The sequence below is a fragment of the Humulus lupulus genome, chromosome X (assembly GCF_963169125.1).
Source record: "Humulus lupulus chromosome X, drHumLupu1.1, whole genome shotgun sequence".
NCBI lineage: Eukaryota > Viridiplantae > Streptophyta > Magnoliopsida > Rosales > Cannabaceae > Humulus > Humulus lupulus.
The window spans coordinates 206103223-206115667 of record NC_084802.1 but is presented as its reverse complement, the minus strand read 5'-3'; positions in this window follow the sequence as shown (position 1 = coordinate 206115667).

Sequence of the window (12445 nt, the reverse complement as noted above, 5' to 3'; positions counted from 1 at the left end):
TTCCCTGCCATAAAACAATTTTTTATTTGATACATCCCCACTTGTCAGCCAACCCTAGCCACGTGTCATCATGTCAAGCAGTGATGAAATCTCTTCTCAAACTAGTGGGCCTAACTCAAATCCAGCCCAAAGTCAGTCCTTTGGCTCCATTTATAGTCATGATACCAGCTCTCTCCACATTACAACCCATAAACTTGATGGTAGAAACTATTTACAGTGGGCACAGTCAGTAAAGTTAGTCATTTGTGGACGTGGAAAACTCGGATATCTCACTGGTGACCTTCCTGCCCCTCCATTGACTGACTCAACCTACAAGGTATGGTAGGTTGAGAATTCAGTCGTAGGTATTTATTTTTTTAAACTGCTAAGGAAGTATGGGATGCTGCAAAAAATATGTACTCTGATCTTGGGAATGCCTCTCAGATTTTTGAAATTCGTACCAAACTCAAAGAAATCAAGCAAGGTAATCACACTGTTACCCAATATTTTTCAGACTTACAAGACCTGTGGCAGGAACTCAATTTGTATCTGGATACCACTCCTTTGTGTGCTACCTGCACCACTCTTCAGCGCCAACAATTAGAAAAAGAGCGGGTCTTTGAATTTCTTACTGGGTTGAACAGTAATCTTGATGAAGTTCGGGGTCGTTTGGTGAGTCGTTCTCCATTTCCTGACACTGAAGAAGCTTTCTCTGAGGTCAGACGTGAAGAAGCACGTCGTCGCGTCATGCTCACTACTCAAGAATTATCGCCCGTAGAGAGTTCAGCTCTTGTCTCAAAATCTGGTCCACCACCGTTTGGCAGATCAAATCCTGATCCTTGACCTAATCACAAGGGTGATCGACCTTGGTGTGATCACTGTCAACGTCATGGTCACACTCGCTCCACTTGTTGGGAAATTCATGGCAAACCACCAAATTGGACTCCCCGTCGCCAAAATGACAGAAAGGCCTACCAAACCCAGTCTGAGAATAGCACTACTCATAGTGGTACTACTGCCCTTTCATTCAGTAAGGAACAACTCGAACATTTATACACACTCCTTGGTCAATCCTCCATAAAACCCAAATCTGGTCCCGAGTCTCATCGTACTTCTGTTGCACACTCTGGTAGTTTCTCTTCCGCTTCCCATACACCATGGATCATCAATTCAGGGGCGACTGATCACATGACAGGTTTACTTCATTTGTTTGATTCTTATAGTCCCTGCTCTACTGCCTCTAGTGTTAAGATTGCAGATGGTACTCACTCACCTATTGTAGGCATTGGCACCATAAAATTGTCTACTAATTTATTTCTTAAATCAGTTCTCTTTGTTCCTTCCTTAAAATGCAACTTAATCTCTATTCAAAAATTAACCTCTGATAATCATTGTCTTGCTAAATTTATGTCTGATTCTTGTCAATTTCAGGATCTATCATCGGGGAGGACGATTGGCAGTGCTAGGATTCGTGACGGCCTTTATTTCTTTCAACACCCGAACAAAGAGTTGCCTTACCTACACTGTTTAACTTCAAGTTCTATTTCTAATTCATCTTTTGATGCAACTTCTCAAAAAATTATGTTGTGGCATTGTCGACTTGGACATCCAAGTTTGTTATATTTAAGACATTTGTTTCCTTCTTTGTTTTTAAATAAAAATGTTGCGGATTTTCAATGTGATATTTGCCAACTTGCTAAACATACTCGTGTTTCATTTCCTCACAAACTGTATACACCCTCTAGTCCTTTCTCTCTTATTCATAGTGACATATGGGGACCATCCAAGGTCACGACTTCTTCTGGTAAACGTTGGTTTATTACATTCATTGATGACCATACACGAATTACTTAGGTGTACCTTCTTAGGCACAAATCCAAAACATGTCAGGTATTCCAAAACTTCCACAAAATGATCCAAACACAGTACCAGACATCTATTCGGACACTTCGTATCGATAACGGTACTGAATACTTCAATACCACTCTTGGTCCCTATCTTCTACAAAATGGGATTGTTCACCAGAGCTCGTGTGTAGATACTCCGCAGCAGAATGGAGTAGCCGAAAGGAAAAATCGTCACCTCTTAGAGGTAGCCCGTGCTATCATGTTCAACATGAATGTTCCAAAATATCTTTGGGGCGATGCTGTACTCACTGCTACTTATCTAATCAATCGCCTTCCAAGTCGGCCTCTTCAATTTAAGACACCATATTCTATTCTTCAGTTTCTTTATCCTCACATTTCCACAAATACTCTGCCAGTAAAAGTCTTTGGGTGCACCACCTTTGTCCATGTGCACTCCCAACACCGGAGTAAACTTGATCCTAAAGCCATAAAAACAGTTTTCCTAGGATATTCTCCTACACAGAAAGGCTATCGCTATTACTGTCCCCTCACCAAGAAAATCTACATCTCCCGCGATGTAACTTTTTTCGAAAATACTCCATACTTCACTCCCACTCCGCTTCAGGGGGAGCATATTCATCACGAGCAAGAAGCTCAGTGGTCGTGGGGTTTAGAATTACCCCTAGACGTGTCCTTTCCTCCAGTGAATGAAATCATTCCCGAACTAGAAAATCTTCCACCTTCTCATGACTCTCAAAATCAAAACATGCAGAAAGAAATTCGGGTGTATACCAGAAGAGAAAGAAATAAACAAGTGACGAATTCTCATCACAGTCAAGAGGCCGATCCAGTGATAGAACCTCCTCAGTTAAAAGATTCAGGTACTCTACCCTCAAACACTCAATCAGATCTAGATATTCCTATTGCTTTAAGAAAAGGAAGTAGATCTTGCACCCAACACCCTATTTCAAAATTCATCTCTTATGCAAAATTATCATCTCCATTTAAAGCTTTTACCACTAGTTTATCAGATGTTGTGATTCCCAGAAATATCAATGAAGCACTTGGTACTCCTCAATGGAAGACAGCAGTTCTCGAAGAGATGAAAGCACTTGAGCAGAATGGTACTTGGCGATTAGTGGAGTTACCACCAGATACGAAAGTAATAGGGTGCAAGTGGGTGTTCACAGTCAAATATAATGCAAATGGATCTATTGAGAGGTACAAAGCTCGGTTAGTTGCCAAGGCTTTTACTCAAACCTACAGAATTGACTATACTGAAACATTCGCTCCGGTTGCCAAACTCAATACCATCAGAGTATTGCTCTCGCTTGCAGTCAACTTAAATTGGGAATTACATCAACTTGATGTAAAAAATGCATTCTTAAATGGTGAGCTGGAAGAAGAAGTGCACATGAGTCAGCCTCCGGGTTTTGAAGAATCTCCCAATACAACCAAAGTTTGCAAACTAAACAAATCGCTCTACGGTCTAAAACAATCTCCTCGAGCATGGTTCAATCGATTCTTGAAAGTTATCAAGGGACTTGGATACATACAAGGTCAGACTGACCATACTCTCTTCATCAAACACTCAGAAAGAGGGAAAATGTCAGTTCTGATTGTATATGTTGATGATATCATTGTCACTGGAAACCATACTGAAGAGGTGATTCAGATTAAAGAAATGTTGGCAAAGGAGTTCGAAGTCAAGGATCTCGGTGAACTCAGATATTTTCTGGGAATGGAATTTGCTAGAAGCAAAAAGGGAATTTCTGTTTCTCAAAGAAAATACACTCTTGATCTCTTGAATGAGACAGGAATGCTAGGCAGTAAACCTAGCAAAACTCCAATCAAGCTCGGAGACAAGAGGAAAATGTTTGAAGGAAACCCAGTTGACAAAGAAAGGTACCAGCAACTAGTAGGAAAGCTTATCTACCTCTCTCATACCAGACCAGATATTGCCTTTGCAGTAAGTCTGGTCAGTCAATACATGCATGATCCATGTCAAGGACATCTTAATGCAGTATATAGAATTCTAAGGTATTTAAAGCAAACACCAGGAAAAGGTCTTTTCTTCAAAAAGACTCCTCAAAGAAAAGTTGAAGTATTCACAGATGCAGACTGGGCTGGGTCAGTTGATGATAGGAAATCTACATCTGGATATTGTACAATTGTATGGGGCAATGTGGTAACATGGCGAAGTAAAAAGCAAACAGTGGTTACAAGAAGCAGAGTATAGAGCCATGGCCCACAGAATATGTGAAGCGATATGGATCAGACGTCTGTTAAGAGAACTAAAGATTGAATGATGCTCCCATTCAGCTTTATTGTGATAATCAATCTACCATCAGTATTGCACGCAACCCTATACATCATGACAGAACTAAACACGTGGAAGTAGATCGTCACTTTATTAAAGAGAAGATTGATGGGGGAATTGTCAACATCAAATATGTTCATACGGATCAACAGTTGGCTGATATTCTCACAAAGGGGTTATCCGAGCGAGTATTTGAGTTCCTAGTAAACAAGCTTGGACTCATCAATATCTATTGTAACGCCTCAACTCCAGGGACCGCTACAGTGCACATTGCAAACAGTGCTAAACTCGCTAATCGAGTCGTTTGGCCATAAACGTGTAACTAAGCATGATTAGCGGTTTAGGGGTTAAAAACTTTGGTTAGGATATAACGTTTCACTAGAACGTTTACTGTATACATTGGGATCCCAAAAATATAATTTCAGAGTTTATTACAAGAAAGTGTTTACAACAGGCCGTTCTAAGCGGCAAAACAGGGTTCAGCCCTAGTTCCACTTTCAAACCTCGCCCAAGTATTGGTCGAGCAGCTGCATATGTACACGTCATCGCCTAAGCTCTCCAACTCAAGGATGGTCCAGCTTCCTTTTGCCTTTAATTGCATCACAAAGCACCCGTGAGGCGAAGCCCAGCAAGAAAACTCATATGCTCATAAACAGTCATATCATGATATCAAATCATATCTGGCATGCCTAGCACTCACAGCTCTATTCAGCATGCAAATGAATTCAAACAAATGCTGGGGTATCCAGGACAAGAAGTCCTGGCCTTCTGATTGGAGGACTATCAAGTCAGTCCTAATCAGATGAGTGTCGCAACACTTGAGGTTCTGGTAAACCATACTGAGTGACCGACAAGCAAGTCACTAATTCAAGTGGAAGGGTGGCTGTTGGGTAAGCCTCTAACCTTCAACAGGTTCTGGTAAACCATACTGAGTGACTGACAAGCAAGTCACTAATTCAAATGGAAGGCTAGCTGTTGGGTAAGCCTCTAACCTTCAACAGGTTCTGGTAAACCATGCTGAGTAACCAACAAGCAAGTCACTGGGGCCTCAGTGCCCAAAGCCATGCATATGATGATCAAAATGATCATACAGAGCTCATAGCTCTGATCAGATGAGTGAATATCACTTTGAGGTCCTGGTAAACCATACTGAGTGACTGACAATCAAGTCACTAGGGGCCCAGTGCCCATAGCCGTGTAACAACACTGTTACCTAGGCTTTCCCGCAATGGCTCTTATCAAATGAGTGACTGACAAGCATGTCACTAAGGGGCCGATACCCATAGCCATGTGACCTAACAGTCACGGGGATCGCTGGCCCTGGCTCTAAATGACTAGCCTTTGGCTAGATAAACGCTTGTTTATATTCATCGAACTTGAGGTCGGTCCTGCATTAATGCTCTTTGAGTCATTCAATGCAGAAGGTCGATTAGGTCCAATCGACATAGCTTGCACTAAACACACTAGGGTTGTCATGACTAGTGAGTCAGCACGATGTGACCAGTGCCCAATACCACTGCCGAACCTGACTAGTGAGTCACAGCTTCACAGTTGATACTAGCACCTTTGCCAAACCTGACTAATTAGTCAATACCATGCACAAGTAAGCAATGCTATCAATGTGTATCATATGTCCAAGAACAGGGCATTCAGCATGCTTACTAAACAGTTGCTAGCATAATTATAATCGTGCACAAACACAGAGACTCAAGCTCTAGCCATTCTCATATTCATCATTCATGGCATGCCCTAATCACATGTTTCTCGTGCATCACATGCATCACACTTAATCACCCAGCATGCCTCAATAATAACCATATGCAAATGGGCAAGATTTCCAAGCATTCATTATGCTATCAATGTTCACATTCAACATCCAACATGCATCAATCACAACCATGCATGTCACATATGGGGTGCAGTTTTCTTACCTTGGGTTCGAGCGAGAATTCATAAAAGAAACGACCTTTGAGAACGATCAGTCCTTTGGTCCTTTAACGGTCACCTGGTCATAAACAATTGTGGGATTTCATCAATAAAATGAATAATAAAAGGTTCCCAAACCAAAACCTAACCTACAGGACCTCAAACACTACCCAACCGGGTACTAGGTTCAACCCCGAGACCTTAGGCTTGAATCCCCAAGCTAAAAAAACTATTCTGGCCAAAATGACCTAAAGGGTCGCGGCCCTCCCCTGCTGCGCCGCGGCGCACCCTCCAGACAGAGAGGGCCTCCCTGCCAGACGCCAAGGGTCGCGGCGCTCCACAGCTGTGCCGCGGCGCTCAGCCCAGACCAGCCATAACTCATCACACGAACTCAACTTTTCCCCTGTGTTTTTCCTCTCAAACCAGCCCTTCAAACCAACTCAAAACCTCTTCCAAACACTCATTTAAACCTCCAAACATCACCCATAACTCACCCTCATCAAAACCCAAACTTATCATCAATCAAAACCTCTTCAAATCCACACTTCCATCAAGAAATCAAAAACTGAAAAACTAAAGAGAAAAACAGAGCACCACCTGAATTCAAGACTAAAACTCACCTCAAAACCAGCTTTGAACCTTCCTCAACAGCTGAACTAAGTCCACAACCTCAGCCTTCAAGTTCCTTAGCTTAATATCCCACCTTGAGCTCAAGAACACCAAAGAAGAGATGTACGGGGAAGAGGAAGAGAAACCCTGTTTTTGTTCTGTATTTTCTACAGCCTTCAAGTCATATAAATCCTTAAGGTCAAAAGACCATATTGCCCCTAGGCCAATTTAAAAGCTTCTAAACACTCCCAAGGGTAAATTCGTCATTTCCAACCTATACCGTTAATTATAATTAACGCTCTCCAATTCTCGCTAATCTCAACATTCTCAAATGCCAATAAATCATACCCCATTACCCTTTAATTCCCGGTAATGTTCTAATCATCAAAATGACCTCGAGACTCACCCCGAGCCTCGAACTTAATCCCGTTATGACTAGACCGAAAACTTGCATCTCATGATCGTCTCATGCCGAATGACTCGAACCAATCCACATATAATGTGGTAAAACTATAATTCACCCATATGCATAAAATTACACAATCACGCCCCCAACGACCAAATTACCAAAATGCCCTTGCAATTAAAATATAAGCCCATATGCATGCATTCACCATCATATAATAATATAATTCACATAAGCATGCATATAATCATTAAATACCATAATAAATCGATTATGGTCCTCCCGGCCTCCTAATCAAGGTCCTAAACCTTATTAGGAAATTTGGGGCATTACATCTATGGTCCAGCTTGAGGGGGAGTGTTAACAGTCAGAAAATAATGTCAATACGTTACAGAAGGATGTTTCCGTTTCCTAAAGTCTATAGGAATTCTCCTTTATTGTATTTATGTTGTATTAAAGATAGTTTAATGTGTAAATCTGTATATAAGCCTAAGTTCTAGTTTGTAAAAATACACAGAAAAGAAACCATTTTCTTCTCCTCACCATTTTATAATATTCAAGGAGACATAAATCTCAAAGCAGTAATCCAATCATGAATCCTCAGCACAATCAAGAAATCAATCTGGTGATAGAGCCTCCACCTTCAAATGAGTCAGGTAATCCCCAATCAAACACTAATTTTGATTTAGATGTTCCAATAGCATTGAGGAAAGGTACTAGGTCTTGCACTCAACATCCCATCTCCAAATTTATATCTTATTCAAAACTATCATCTTCATTTAAAGCTTTTACTTCTAGTTTGTCAAATATGTTTGTTCCTAGAAACATTGAAGAAGCTCTGAAAATTCCTGAGTGGAAAGCAGCGGTACTGGAAGAAATAAAAGCACTCAAACAGAATGATACCTGGAGTTTAGTGGAATTACCTCTTGATAAGAGTGTTGTGGGGTGCAAATGGGTGTTCACAGTCAAGTATAATGCTAATGGCTCTATTGAACGGTACAAAGCATGGCTGGTAGCAAAGGGATTCACCCAGACCTATAGGATTGACTACACTGAGACTTTTGTTCCAGTTGCCAAGCTCAATACCATTAGGGTCCTACTCTCACTTGCAGCAAATCTAGATTGGGAATCACATCAACTTGATGTAAAAAATGCTTTTCTGAATGGAGAACTTGCAGAAGAAGTTTACATGAGCCAACCACCATGCTTTGAAGAAATTTCTAATGCCAAAATTGTTTGCAAGCTTAATAGGTCACTATATGGCCTAAAACAATCTCCTCAAGCTTGGTTTGATCGATTCTCAAAAGTTGTCAAAAATCTTGGCTACACACAAGGTCAAACCGACCATACTTTGTTCATTAAACATTCAGAAAAAGGTAAAATTACTATCCTGATAATATATGTTGATGATATTATTGTCACTTGAAGTAATACTGAGGAGATAACTCGAATCAAAGAAATGATGGCAAAGGAGTTTGAAGTCAAAGATCTAGGGGCATTGAAATATTTTCTAGGTATGGAAATTGCTAGAAGCAAAAAAGGCATTTCTGTATCTCAACGAAAATATACTCTTGATCTCCTAAAAGAAACTGGGATGCTCGGTAGCAAGCCTAGTGGAACTCCAATTGAACTTGGAGACAAGACTAAAATGCATGAAGGTGATCCAGTGGACAAATGAAGATATCAGCAACTAGTAGGAAAGCTCATCTATTTATCTCACACTAGACCAGACATTGCTTTTGCTGTAAATCTAGTAAGTCAATACATGCACAATCCTTGTCAAGGTCATCTCAATGCGGTATATAGAATCTTGAGATATCTAAAACAAACTCCAGGAAAAGGGCTATACTTCAAAAAGACAAATGAAAGAAAGGTGGAAGTCTTTACAGATGCTGACTAGGCTGGATCGATTGATGATAGGAGATCCACATCAGGATATTGTACCCTACTATGGGGTAATCTTGTCACTTGGAAAGCAAACCGTTGTTGCAAGGAGTAGTGCAGAAGCAAAGTTTAGAGCTATGGCCCACGGGGTATGAGAAGTGATTTGGCTAAAACGGCTGCTCGAAGAATTAAAGATAGAATACAAAGCACCTATCCAACTATTCTGCGACAACAAGTCCACTACCAGTATAGCACATAATCCTGTTCATCACGACCGAACCAAGCATGTAGAAGTGGATCGTCACTTTATCAAAGAAAAGATTGATGGAGGGATCATAAGTATCAAACATGTGCACTCTGATCAACAATTGGCAGATATACTGTGACTTTCTGAACGAGTTTTTGATTTCCTCACAAACAAGCTTGGACTTATTAACATTTACACTCAAGCTTGAGGGGAGTGCTGACACCTAGCAAATCAATTCACAAATGTATGATTTTAGTGTGACAGCTGTAGACTTTTATTGTATTTATATGTTTCCTTATTTATAGGTTTCTTGATTCTTTTTATTTATTGTAATTACTCTGTACAGTCCCTATAAAAGGGCTCTCATAGTCTTGGTCGTAAATGACAAGAAAATACAATTCAAAACATTCTCTCTGCTTTATTCTTTACATTTTACTGATCCTACATTAGATCTGAATTTTTTAAAATATCATTTAGGAACTGAAAATAGGCAGGTTGAAGAGATTAGTGTGGAAAAAATTCAGGAAATAAGTCAAACAAAATCCGTTGCAATTGAAACTGTTATACAGCAAGAAAACAGTGAGGTTGACACTATGGTACAGCAGGAAAATCAATGTAATGATCAGAATAGAAACAAGTTTGGGTGTGTTTATGCGCAAAAGTTTCCTCGTCTAAGAACTGAAGTTACTGCATCCCTGCCAAGCGAAGAATCTGAACCTCGACTAGAAGCTGAAACAGGTAATTCTTCTAATCATATTCCTTCAAGTTCTGAAGTCTGATCTTCCAATAGCTATTCGAAAAGGGAAACGCTCATGTGCTGAATACCCCTTGTCTCTCTTTGTTTCTAACTCGAAACTTTCATCCTCATTTGTCACTTTCACCACCAATATTTCGAATGTTCCGATTCCAAAACATATACAGGAAGCTCTACATGTTCCGGAGTGGAAGAAGGTTGTCCTTGAGGAGATGAATGCACTTGAGAAAAATCAGACATGGAGGCTTGAAGATCTTCCCAAGGGTGCTCCAATAGTCGGCTGCAAGTGGGCTTTTACACCCAAATTCAATGGAGATGGAACTCTAGAAAGACGCAAAGCTCGATTGGTGGCCAAGGGGTTTACACAAACCTATGGTATTGATTACACCGAGACTTTTGCTCCAGTAGCTAAACTTAACACTGCTCGAATTTTGTTGTCTATTGCAGCTAATTTAGACTGGCCTCTAAGACAGTTCGATGTGAAGAATGTTTTTTTGAATGGGAGATTGGAAGAAGGTGTATATGCTTCCACCACCAGGTTTTGAACACAAATTTGGAACTAAAGTTTGTAGATCGGAAAAAGCACTTTATGGGTTGAAACAATCACCACGAGCTTGGTTTGAGAGGTTCACTCAAGTAGTGAAGAAACAAGGCTACACTCAAGCACAATTAGATCATACTTTGTTCACTCGTTACTCAAACAATGGAAAGATTGCAGTCCTTATTGTCTATGTAGATGATATCATTCTCACTGCAGACAATCTAGAAGAACTAGAGGCAATGAAAAATAAGCTCTCTAGAGAATTTGAAATCAAAGATCTAGGAGAGATGAAGTATTTTTTGGCAATGGAAGTAGCACGGTCTATACAAGGGATTGTTATTTCACAGAGAAAATATATTCTTGACCTGCTGCAAGATACTGGAATGAGTGAATGCTGCCCAGCAAACACCCCTATTGATCCGAACAAAAAGCTTGGTGATTTCAGCAAGGCAAACTAGTGGATGTTCAACAATACCAACAATTGGTGGGAAAACTTATCTATTTATCTCACACTCGTCCTGATATTGCATTCGCTGTGAGTATGGTGAGTCAATTTATGCATCGTCCTTACAAAGAACACCTTGAAGCTGCATATCATATTCTGAGGTATTTGAAGAGTAGTCCAGGGAAAGGTCTTCTTTTCAGAAAAGAGACTAGCAGGAGTGTTGAAACTTTTACGGATGCAGATTGGACAGGTTCTATCACAGATAGAAAATCTACTTCAGATTTTTGGGTATTGTACTTTATGGGGCAATTTAGTGACTTGGAGAAGCAAAAAACAAAATGTTGTTGCAAGTAGTGCTGAAACTGAGTATAGAGCTATGGCTAACGGGGTGTGTGAGCTTTTATGGATAAAATGTGTGCTTATGGAGCTGAAGTTGCAAGTTAGTCTACCTATGAAGTTATTTTGTGACAACAAGGCAGCAATAAGTATTGCTCACAATCTTGTACAACATGACAGAACCAAGCATTTAGAAGTTGATCGACACTTCATAAAAGAAAATTTGGAAGAAGGGGTGATTTGTATCCCATTTGTAAAGTCTGAAGATCATATTGTTGATATCTTAACAAAAGGCTTTTTTAAACCAACGTTTGATTTTCTTGTAAACAAGTTGGGTATGTTTGATATCTATACGCCAACTTGAGGGGAGTGAATTAAATCGTGTAAAGTTGGGTTAGTATAATCGGTCTTAGGTTGTTACCCTAAGTCTAGGAACTAATTGTTAGTATTGTTAGACAGTTCCTATTTTTATGGCTTTTATTTCTCTGAGTTGTTAAACCCTTTGTAATATTTATATGCCTATTCGGCTGTTAATGAAATATAAGAAAAATATTAATTCTCCAAAATTACAGAAAATATTACAACTTTTGCAAATAAAAGAATATATTTATATATATATGTGTAGACAGGAATTAGGATTGACTGAGGACATATTGACTGCAACTGTTTTCCTATTCGTTCTCTTGTCTAGGTACTGATTACTAAACATCCAGACAAAAAACAAAATGTCGTGAGAAAAATAAGTATATTTCAAAACTATTTAATTATATTTGTGAGTAGAAATCGGTACTAGAGGAGGAACAGAAAACCAAGGCTGCTTCAGCAGCCCTGAGTTAGCTCCTAGAATTTTGTTGATAACCACCGAGATCTAGGAATCCTTTCCAACAGTGTTCTATAACAATGAATTGAAAAATGGCAACTCTGTTCCAAGGTCAAATGCTGACTTCAGGAAAGGCAAAAAGAGGTTGGTTGGGCAGAGTTTGTGAAGAACCAATTTCCTAATTTTCCTTAAACACCATGAAATGACAAATCTTCAATCTTTGTAAATAATATATATACATATATAAATAAATATATACGTGTGTACTTTAAACTAAACATGACTCTTGGATAATAAAGAAGCCCTTTTAAAACTCCTTGTAACATTAACG